The 10,110-nt window shown below is 37.8% G+C and overlaps 5 non-coding genes and 1 pseudogene across 5 annotated transcripts; all 6 read left to right on the top strand.

The window, feature by feature from the left end:
* Positions 1-178: 178 nt before the first annotated feature.
* Positions 179-294, top strand: LOC113104759 (uncharacterized; annotated as a pseudogene).
* A 510-nt stretch (positions 295-804) lies between these two features.
* LOC113104764 (5S ribosomal RNA) lies at positions 805-923 on the top strand. The gene has a single exon (XR_003292116.1). It is a non-coding gene; the product is annotated as a 5S ribosomal RNA (ribosomal RNA).
* A 501-nt stretch (positions 924-1,424) lies between these two features.
* LOC113104762 (5S ribosomal RNA) lies at positions 1,425-1,543 on the top strand. Its single transcript, XR_003292114.1, has one exon. It is a non-coding gene; the product is annotated as a 5S ribosomal RNA (ribosomal RNA).
* A 1,229-nt stretch (positions 1,544-2,772) lies between these two features.
* Positions 2,773-2,891, top strand: LOC113104753 (5S ribosomal RNA). The gene has a single exon (XR_003292108.1). It is a non-coding gene; the product is annotated as a 5S ribosomal RNA (ribosomal RNA).
* Positions 2,892-9,391: 6,500 nt separating this feature from the next.
* LOC113104754 (5S ribosomal RNA) lies at positions 9,392-9,510 on the top strand. The gene has a single exon (XR_003292109.1). It is a non-coding gene; the product is annotated as a 5S ribosomal RNA (ribosomal RNA).
* Positions 9,511-9,867: 357 nt separating this feature from the next.
* Positions 9,868-9,986, top strand: LOC113104755 (5S ribosomal RNA). Its single transcript, XR_003292110.1, has one exon. It is a non-coding gene; the product is annotated as a 5S ribosomal RNA (ribosomal RNA).
* Positions 9,987-10,110: the final 124 nt, after the last annotated feature.

The following is a 10,110-nucleotide window of genomic DNA, read 5'->3' as shown; positions in this document are numbered from 1 at the left end:
AAATAGAGTCAATGCCCGATCTCTGAATCTTTAGCAGGTTTAGGTCTGGTTAGTACTTTTATGAGAGACTGCCTAGGAATACCAGGTGCTTTAAGCTTTTGGTTCTTTCCTACTTTTATAAATGTACTGGCGATCAAGATTGGCTGTTCTTTAAATAGCCCTCTTTGCAGCAGACTTCGCTTACGGCCATACCAACCTGGCTATGCCGATCTTGTCTGATCTCGGAAGCTAGCAGGTTTGGGCCTGGTTAGTACTTGATGGGAGACCGCCTGGGAATACCAGGTGCTGTAAGCTTTTTGGACATTTTTCACTTAGTATATATAATAATTTTGCCAAAAATAGAGTCAATGCCGATCTCTGAATATTAGCAGGTTTGGGCCTGGTTAGTACATGGATGGGAGACTGCCTGGAATACCAGGTGCTGTAAGCTTTTTGGACATTTTTCACTTAGTATATAATAATTTGCCCAAAAAATAGGGTCAATGCCCGATCTCTGAATATTTGCAGGTTTGGGCCTGGTTAGTCACTGGATGGGAGACTGCCGGGATACCAGGTGCTTTAATCTTTTTGGAAAATTTCACGAATTATATAATATCTTTCATAAAAACAAAAAAAAATAATAAAAAAAAGAGTCAATGGCCCGATCTCTGAATCTTAGCAGGTTTAGGTCTGGTTAGTACTTTTATGAGAGACTGCCTAGAATACCAGGTGCTTTAAGCTTTTGGGTTTTCTTTCCTACTTATATAATGTACTGGCGATAAGATTGGCTGTTCTTTAAATAGCCCTCTCTTTGCAGCAGACTACGCTTATGGCCATTCCAACCTGGCTATGCCCGATCTCGTCTGATCTCGGAAGCTAAGCAGGTTTGGGCCTGGTTAGTACTTGGATGGGAGACCGCCTGGGAATACCAGGTGCTGTAAGCTTTTTTTGGACATTTTTCACTTAGTATATAATAATTTTGCCAAAAAATAGAGTCAAATGCCCGATCTCTGAATATTTGCAGGTTTGGGCCTGGTTAGTACATGGATGGGAGACTGCCTGGAATACCAGTGCTGTAAGCTTTTTGGACATTTTTCAACTTAGTATATAATAATTTTGCCAAAAAATAGAGTCAATGCCCGATCACTGAATATTTGCAGGTTTGGGCCTGGTTAGTACATGGATGGGAGACTGCCTGGGAATACCAGATGCTTTAATCTTTTTGGAAAATTTCACGAATTATATAATAATCTTTCATAAAAAAAAAAAAAAGAGTCAATGCCCAATCTCTGAATCTTAGCAGGTTTAGGTCTGGTTAGTACTTTTATGAGAGACTGCCTAGGAATACCAGGTGCTTTAAGATTTGGGTTTTCTTTCCTACTTATATAATGTACTGGCGATAAGATTGGCTGTTCTTTAAATAGCCTCTCTTTGCAGCAGACTTCGCTTACGGCCATACCAACCTGGCTATGCCCGATCTCGTCTGATCTCGGAAGCTAAGCAGGTTTGGGCCTGGTTAGTACTTGGATGGGAGACCGCCTGGGAATACCAGGTGCTGTAAGCTTTTTGGACATTTTTCACTTAGTATATAATAATTTTGCCAAAAAATAGAGTCAATGCCCGATCTCTGAATATTAGCAGGTTTGGGCCTGGTTAGTACATGGATGGGAGACTGCCTGGGAATACCAGGTGCTGTAAGCTTTTTGGACATTTTTCACTTAGTATATAATAATTTTGCCAAAAATAGAGTCAATGCCCGATCTCTGAATATTGGCAGGTTTGGGCCTGGTTAGTACATGGATGGGAGACTGCCTGGGAATACCAGGTGCTTTAATCTTTTTGGAAAATTTCACGAATTATATAATAATCTTTCATTAAAAAAAAAGAAAAAAAAAAAAAGAGTCAATGCCCGATCTCTGAATCTTAGCAGGTTTAGGTCTGGTTAGTACTTTGATGAGAGACTGCCTAGGAATACCAGGTGCTGTAAGCTTTTTGGACATTTTTCACTTAGTATATAATAATTTTGCCAAAAAATAGAGTCAATGCCGATCTCTGAATATTAGCAGGTTTGGGCCTGGTTAGTACTTGATGAGAGACTGCCTAGGAATACCAGGTGCTGTAAGCTTTTTGGACATTTTTCACTTAGTATATAATAATTTTGCCAAAAAATAGAGTCAATGCCCGATCTCTGAATATTTGCAGGTTTGGGCCTGGTTAGTACATGGATGGGAGACTGCCTGGGAATACCAGGTGCTTTAATCTTTTTTGGAAAATTTCACGAATTATATAATAATCTTTCATAAAAAAAAAAGAAAAAAAAAAAAAGAGTCAATGCCCGATCTCTGAATATTAGCAGGTTTGGGCCTGGTTAGTACTTTGATGAGAGACTGCCTAGGAATACCAGGTGCTGTAAGCTTTTTGGACATTTTTCACTTAGTATATAATAATTTTGCCAAAAAATAGAGTCAATGCCCGATCTCTGAATATTTGCAGGTTTGGGCCTGGTTAGTACATGGATGGGAGACTGCCTGGGAATACCAGGTGCTTTAATCTTTTTGGAAAATTTCACGAATTATATAATAATCTTTCATAAAAAAAAAAAAATAATAATAAAAAAAGAGTCAATGCCCGATCTCTGAATCTTAGCAGGTTTAGGTCTGGTTAGTACTTTTATGAGAGACTGCCTAGGAATACCAGGTGCTTTAAGCTTTTGGGTTTTCTTTCCTACTTATATAATGTACTGGCGATAAGATTGGCTGTTCTTTAAATAGCCCTCTCTTTGCAGCAGACTCCGCTTACGGCCATTCCAACCTGGCTATGCCCGATCTCGTCTGATCTCGGAAGCTAAGCAGGTTTGGGCCTGGTTAGTACTTGGATGGGAAACCGCCTGGGAATACCAGGTGCTGTAAGCTTTTTGGACATTTTTCACTTAGTATATAATAATTTTGCCAAAAAATAGAGTCAATGCCCGATCTCTGAATATTTGCAGGTTTGGGCCTGGTTAGTACATGGATGGGAGACTGCCTGGGAATACCAGGTGCTGTAAGCTTTTTGGACATTTTTCACTTAGTATATAATAATTTTGCCAAAAAATAGAGTCAATGCCCGATCACTGAATATTTGCAGGTTTGGGCCTGGTTAGTACATGGATGGGAGACTGCCTGGGAATACCAGATGCTTTAATCTTTTTGGAAAATTTCACGAATTATATAATAATCTTTCATAAAAAAAAAAAAAAAAGAGTCAATGCCCAATCTCTGAATCTTAGCAGGTTTAGGTCTCGTTAGTACTTTTATGAGAGACTGCCTAGGAATACCAGGTGCTTTAAGCTTTTGGGTTTTCTTTCCTACTTATATAATGTACTGGCGATAAGATTGGCTGTTCTTTAAATAGCCCTCTCTTTGCAGCAGACTTCGCTTACGGCCATACCAACCTGAGGGCGCTAGAGAGCTACAGGAAGTGTTGGCTGCAGTTTGGAGAGGAAGGCTCTCCTCCATTTAGTTTTTTCTGTTAGTGTTTGTTTTGAGAGTTGTTTTTGGACTTTAGTTTATTTTTTGTGTGGTTTTTCAGTTTTAAACCACCTAACAGCGGCATCTTGCTGGCTGGATGGTGGTTAATTTTTTGTTTGTGTTTTGTACAATGGACGAATTATTGGCAAACGACACTGGAATGGCTGGAGAGACACGCATGGCAAACGACACTGGACTGGCTGGAGAGAGACGCATGGCAAACGACACTGGACTGGCTGGAGAGAGACGCATGGCAAACGACACTGGACTGGCTGGAGAGAGACGCATGGCAAACGACACTGGACTGGCTGGAGAGAGACGCATGGCAAACAACACTGGACTGGAGAATCGTCAACGAGCAGGACACGGTAAAAATCAAGATTTAAGAGATCTACTTGGTAAAAGGAAATACTTAAAGGAGGCAACAGTGATTGTGAATGTGGAAAATGTTAGTGAGGTGAAGGCTGTGGATATTATGAAAGCGGTGATGGAGAAATGTGGATATGGGGAAATCTTGGCACTAAGGCCAAGACAAGGAAAAGAATACGAGCTGACAATGGAAAAAGAAGAAACTTGTGATAAACTGACGGAGGGATTGGTAATAAATGGAGTGAACTGTGAGATAAAAAAACTTCAAAACAGAGACTATGTTGTTTCCTTCATGCATCTGCCCGTCTACCTTGCTGATGAAGAGATTTTAAATAAACTGGAGGTTTGGGGGGTTTCCCCAATTTCAAAATTAAAGCGGCGTGTTTATCCGGGCACCAGCATTGAGGATGGGACGAGATACGTAAAGGCGCGGTTCCCGAAGGAGGTGGCCTCCCTCCCTTACAGCACTAAAATAGAAACGGCAGAGGGACCACAATATTTTCGGGTGATGCACAGTCATCAGGTTAAGACTTGTCGGCTGTGCATGAGCCCAGACCATGTGGTGAAGGACTGCCCGGAGTTCACGTGCCATAAATGCGAGGAGAGAGGCCATTTCGCGAGAAATTGCAATGCTGTGACGTGCCCGGATTGCAATTTGGTTTTAAATAAGTGTGAGTGTTGGATGCAGGGTGAGGAGGAGGAGGAGGAGCAGCAGGTGGGCGGGCAGGTGCATGAAAGAGACAACGAACAGCGAGTTGATGGAGAAACAGTACGAGGTGAAGGACTGGAATTAAATAAGGATATAGAACAACAGAAAGAGTGTACCGAACCGATTATACAAACACAACAGGATGGGGGAATTTGGTCACAGATGGATTTGACTGACAGCTTGCAAAATGCTTTGGATACTATGGAACTGGATGATGAAAGGAATAAAGTATTGAGTGATGCACAACAGGAGGGAATTTTATGTACACCGATGGATGTGACGGACAGTGTGCAAAAGGAGATGGACGCAGTAGAAATTAATGATGCTACAAAAGAGTGTGAACAAGGACAAGAAAATGAGGAGACGCAGGGGAAATCATCAAAAAGAAGAAGATCTGTGAAGGTAATACCCAATTTAGATACTGCAAGAAAAAGAGTGCTTAAAGAAGATGGTTTTGAATGTACAAATAAGTATGAGTTGCTAAAGGGTTTGGAGGAGGTGGACTGAGTTTATGGGTTTTATGCATGTTTCTATATGTTTTATGCTGTTAAGAATAGTGACTTTTAATGCTAGAGGGCTGTCAGACATGGGAAAATTTGAAAAAGTGAAAGAAATGTGTAAAGGAGAAGATGTGATTTTATTACAAGAAACTAACTGGAGGGAAGAGTACATGACTGAAATAAGGAAAAGTTGGAGCGGAGAGATTTTATATAACAATGGTGATGGGAGGCTGGGAAGAGGAGTTGCAGTTTTAATAAAAGAAAACAGTGGTGTATCGTGTAAAACAATATATAATGACATGGATGGGAAATGTATTGCGGTTGAAATGGAGTATGAGGAGAAAAAAGTTATTTTAGTTAATATTCATGCACCAACAGTAGAGAATGAAAAAAAGGAATATTTTAATGTATTAAGAGAATTTTTAAAGAAACATAAAGAAGTTATTATGATGGGTGATTTTAATACTGTTTTCAGTAAATTAGAAATGGGAGAGGGAATGGTTTTTAAAAATGATAAAGGAAGAAAAGAACTGAAATTATTAATGGAAGAAAATAATATAATTGATGTATGGAGAGAAAGAAATGAAAAAAAGAAAGAATATTCAAGGAGGCAATTATTGGGTAATTTTATGTGTAAGACTAGGATTGATTTTATTTTATGTACAAGGAACATTGAAGGATTTATCGGTAATATTAAATATGAAGAATCAAGCTTAAGTGACCATAAACCAATTTTTATGCAAATAGACTGGAGTTCAGTGAAGAAAGGGCCGGGGGTATGGGTATTAAATGTAGAGGTTTTGAAGAATGAGGACTATGTGTTAAGTATTAAAGAAATTATTGAAAAAGAAAAGGAAAATGGAATGTACGGCGAAGATAAAAGGATATGGTGGGAAAATGTTAAATATTTAGTTAAAAAATTCACAATAAAGTACAGTAAATTAATACAGAGAAGTAAGAGGAAGAAGGAGAGAGAAATAAGAGAAAAATTGGAAAAAGAATTAAATGAGAATGGGAAAGATATACAAAAAATAAAAGAATTGGAGGGAATATTGAAAGAAATGGAAGAGGAAAAATATGAAGGCGCAAGACTAAGAAGTAAAGCTAAATATACTGTGGAGGGTGAAAAATGTACAAAGTTTTTTTTTGATTTAGAAAAAATAAGAGGGAAGGCTGGAATGATTAAAGAAATAAGAGGGAAAAATGGTGTAGTTGTGGAAACTAATGAGGAAATATTAAAAGAAATAAAGGCATACTATGAGAACCTGTTTAGTACTGAGGGGGTGGGGGAAGAAGAGAAACTGGAGTTACTGAAGCAAATAAAACCAAAAGTAGGAGAAGTAGACAAAAAAGAATGTGATGAAGAGATAAGAGAAGAAGAGATTAAAAGAGCAATAAGTGAATTAAACAAAAAGAAAAGTCCAGGTGTAGATGGTTTGGGGAGTGAATTTTATATAGTTTTTAAAGATTTTTTAACTAGCATTTTAAAAGAAGTATATGTAGAGGTGTTTAAGAAAGGAGAATTAAATCAAAGAATGGGAATGGGTTTAATGAAATTGATATACAAGAGAAAAGGAGAGAAGACAGATTTAAAGAACTATAGACCGATTACAATGCTGAATACTGATTTAAAGATTTTATCTAAAATTTTAGCCAACAGATTGAAAGAAGTCATGCCGAGTATAATTAAAACTAACCAAGTGTACGGAGTGAAAGGGAGAGACATAGCAGATACAACTATTAGTATAAAAGATATGATAAGATACATACATGAAAGCAATAAAGATGGGTTTATTATCAGTTTAGATTTCGAGAAAGCTTTTGACAGGGTGGAGCATGGTTTTTTATTTGATGTTTTAAAAAGTTTTGGTTTTGGAGAGAATTTTATGAAATGGATTAGGATTTTATACAAAGGCGCAATAACAAAAATTAAATTTAATGGGTTTTTAACACAGTGTTTTAAAATTACTAGATCGATAAGACAAGGATGTCCGTTGTCAGCTCTTTTATATTCTTTAGTTGCAGAACCTTTGGGATTGGCTGTAAAACATGGAGAGGGGATAAAAGGCATAGGCATCGAGGGAGGGGAAAGTAAAATTTTTCAGTACGCCGATGACACAACATTATTGTTAAAAGATCTGAAGAGTGTGGAAAATGCAATTCAAATTGTACAAAAGTATTGTAGGGGATCAGGAGCTAAAGTAAATGAGGACAAAACGCTGTATATGAGATTTGGAGGGGCACCGGTTTTAACAGAACATTTTACCTTTAAGGAAACTAAAGAAATGAAGATTTTAGGTGTTTTAATGGGGAGGGATGAAAAGAAAGCAGATGAAACTATGTGGGAAGAAGCTTTAGGAGGGATTGAAAGAAGATTGAATTTTTGGAGAATGAGAACATTAACTTTGAAAGGGAAGGTTTTAGTTCTTAATGTTTTAATGGTTTCGAAATTGTGGTATATTTTATATGTGTCATCTATGCCGTTGTGGGTAGAAAAAAGGCTGAAAAAATGTTTTTTAGATTTTTTATGGGAAGGTAAGCCACCAAGAATAGCATACAACACTTTAATAGGAGCAGTGAAGAAGGGAGGACTGGGGTTAATGGATGTGGAGCAAAGAAAGAACAGCTTGAGAGTGAAAATAATAAAAAAGTACTTGGATGAAGAAAACGAAGTGGCATGGAAGAGAACAATGGGGCATTTTTTAAGTAAGTGTAGTAATTTTAATTTGGGGGACAACATTTTATGGATGAAAGTTAAAAAATGGATGACGGAGGGGCTGCCAGATTTTTATAAAGAACTGATGGGGGCATGGGGCAAATTTTTGACGAATGTGCATTTTAAGCCACAAGGTAGAGAGAACATTTTAAATCAGCCTTTATTCTTAAACAACGGCATTTTAAGTCAAGGGAAGGAGGTTTTTTTTAAGAAGTGGTGGGATGTGGGAATCACGAAAGTCAGAGATGTTTTATATGAATTCAAAGAGGGGTTTTTACCAGTGCAATACATTGTGGATGTGATGGAGGAGGCAAAGGAGGATTATAGCAGACGAGAGATAACAAACAAGTATGATGTAATTAAGAATGCAATACCTCAAGAGTGGATAAACAGAATTGACAACATGGAAGAAGAGAAACCTGGGAAAGATGTGTATGTGAGGCTAGGGGAAAAACTGTGTGCTTTTAATGAATGTACTGTGAAAATGTTTTATTGTGTTTTTAGAGATACTGTTTTTAAGAAACCTGTTGTAAACGAATACTGGATACGGTTGTTCAATGATGTAAAAGAAGAGAATATATGGGGGAACATGAGTGGTAAAATTGTACAGACGAAACTGGAGAATATGGAGTATTTTATCAGGAACAAAGCAGTATTCACAGATGTGATTTTAAACAAAATTGGGATGCCAAGTATGCCAAGATGCAGATGAAGGGTTCTTACACTTGTTTTTATATTGTGATGAGCTGAAAGTTTTTAATGAGAGATGTAAAAACATGATTTTCATTTTGAGAGGAGTTGAAATTGGGAAATTTGAGTGGGAAAAGGTGTTCATGTTGGGAATTAATGAAAATTGTAAAAACAAGAAGATCATTAATTTACTTGTGATGTTGATGAAAAGTGCGGTATGGGAAAGAAGAGTAGTGGTGAAAAAAGAAAATGTTTTAATTGATGTGTGGGGAATGTTTAGGAGAAAAGTTGAGAAATATGTTGAATGTCTGTTTTATTACTTTAAGTTGGAGGGAACAATGAATCTTTTTAATTATGTTTTTACTCAGGAGGTCTTAAAGGTTTTAAATGACCTGGGGATGGAACTGTCATTTTTAAAAGATTAAACAATGTAATGAGTGTTTTTTAGTTATAATTTGTAAGATGTCTGACAGCCCAAAACTTTAGGATTGTCTATGTTAAAGAAAGCATATTATGTACCTTTGTATGTTAATATTTGATATGTATGTTTGAATTGAACAATTTCTTTAATAAAAAAAAAAAAAAAAAAAAAAAAAAAAGGCTATGCCCGATCTCGTCTGATCTCGGAAGCTAAGCAGGTTTGGGCCTGGTTAGTACTTGAATGGGAGACAGCCTGGGAATACCAGGTGCTGTAAGCTTTTTGGACATTTTTCACTTAGTATATAATAATTTTGCCAAAAAATAGAGTCAATGCCCGATCTCTGAATATTAGCAGGTTTGGGCCTGGTTAGTACATGGATGGGAGACTGCCTGGGAATACCAGGTGCTTTAAGCTTTTGGGTTTTCTTTCCTACTTATATAATGTACTGGCGATAAGATTGGCTGATCTTTAAATAGCCCTCTCTTTGCAGAAGACTTCGCTTACGGCCATACCAACCTGGCTATGCCCGATCTCATCTGATCTCGGAAGCTAAGCAGGTTTGGGCCTGGTTAATACTTGGATGGGAGACTGCCTGGGAATACCAGGTGCTGTAAGCTTTTTGGAAATTTTTCACTTAGTATATAATAATTTTGCCAAAAAATAGAGTCAATGCCGATCTCTGAATATTAGCAGGTTTGGGCCTGGTTAGTACATGGATGGGAGACTGCCTGGGAATACCAGGTGCTGTAAGCTTTTTGGACATTTTTCACTTAGTATATAATAATTTTGCCAAAAAATAGAGTCAATGCCCGATCTCTGAATATTTGCAGGTTTGGGCCTGGTTAGTACATGGATGGGAGACTGCCTAGGAATACCAGGTGCTTTAAGCTTTTGGGCTTTCTTTCCTACTTATATAATGTACTGGCGATAAGATTGGCTGCTCTTTAAATAGCCCTCTCTTTGCAGCAGACTTCGCTTACGGCCATACCAACCTGGCTATGCCCGATCTCGTCTGATCTCGTAAGCTAAGCAGGTTTGGACCTGGTTAGTACTTGGATGGGAGACCGCCTGGGAATACCAGGTGCTGTAAGCTTTTTGGACATTTTTCACTTAGTTTATAATAATTTTGCCAAAAAATAGAGTCAATGCCCGATCTCTGAATCTTAGCAGGTTTAGGTCTGGTTAGTACTTTTATGAGAGACTGCCTAGGAATACCA

Source organism: Carassius auratus, unplaced genomic scaffold (genome assembly GCF_003368295.1).
Source record: "Carassius auratus strain Wakin unplaced genomic scaffold, ASM336829v1 scaf_tig00218106, whole genome shotgun sequence".
Taxonomy (NCBI): Eukaryota; Metazoa; Chordata; class Actinopteri; order Cypriniformes; family Cyprinidae; genus Carassius; species Carassius auratus.
The sequence above is the reverse complement of the archived record's forward strand: the minus strand, read 5'-3'. Positions and strand labels throughout refer to the sequence as shown.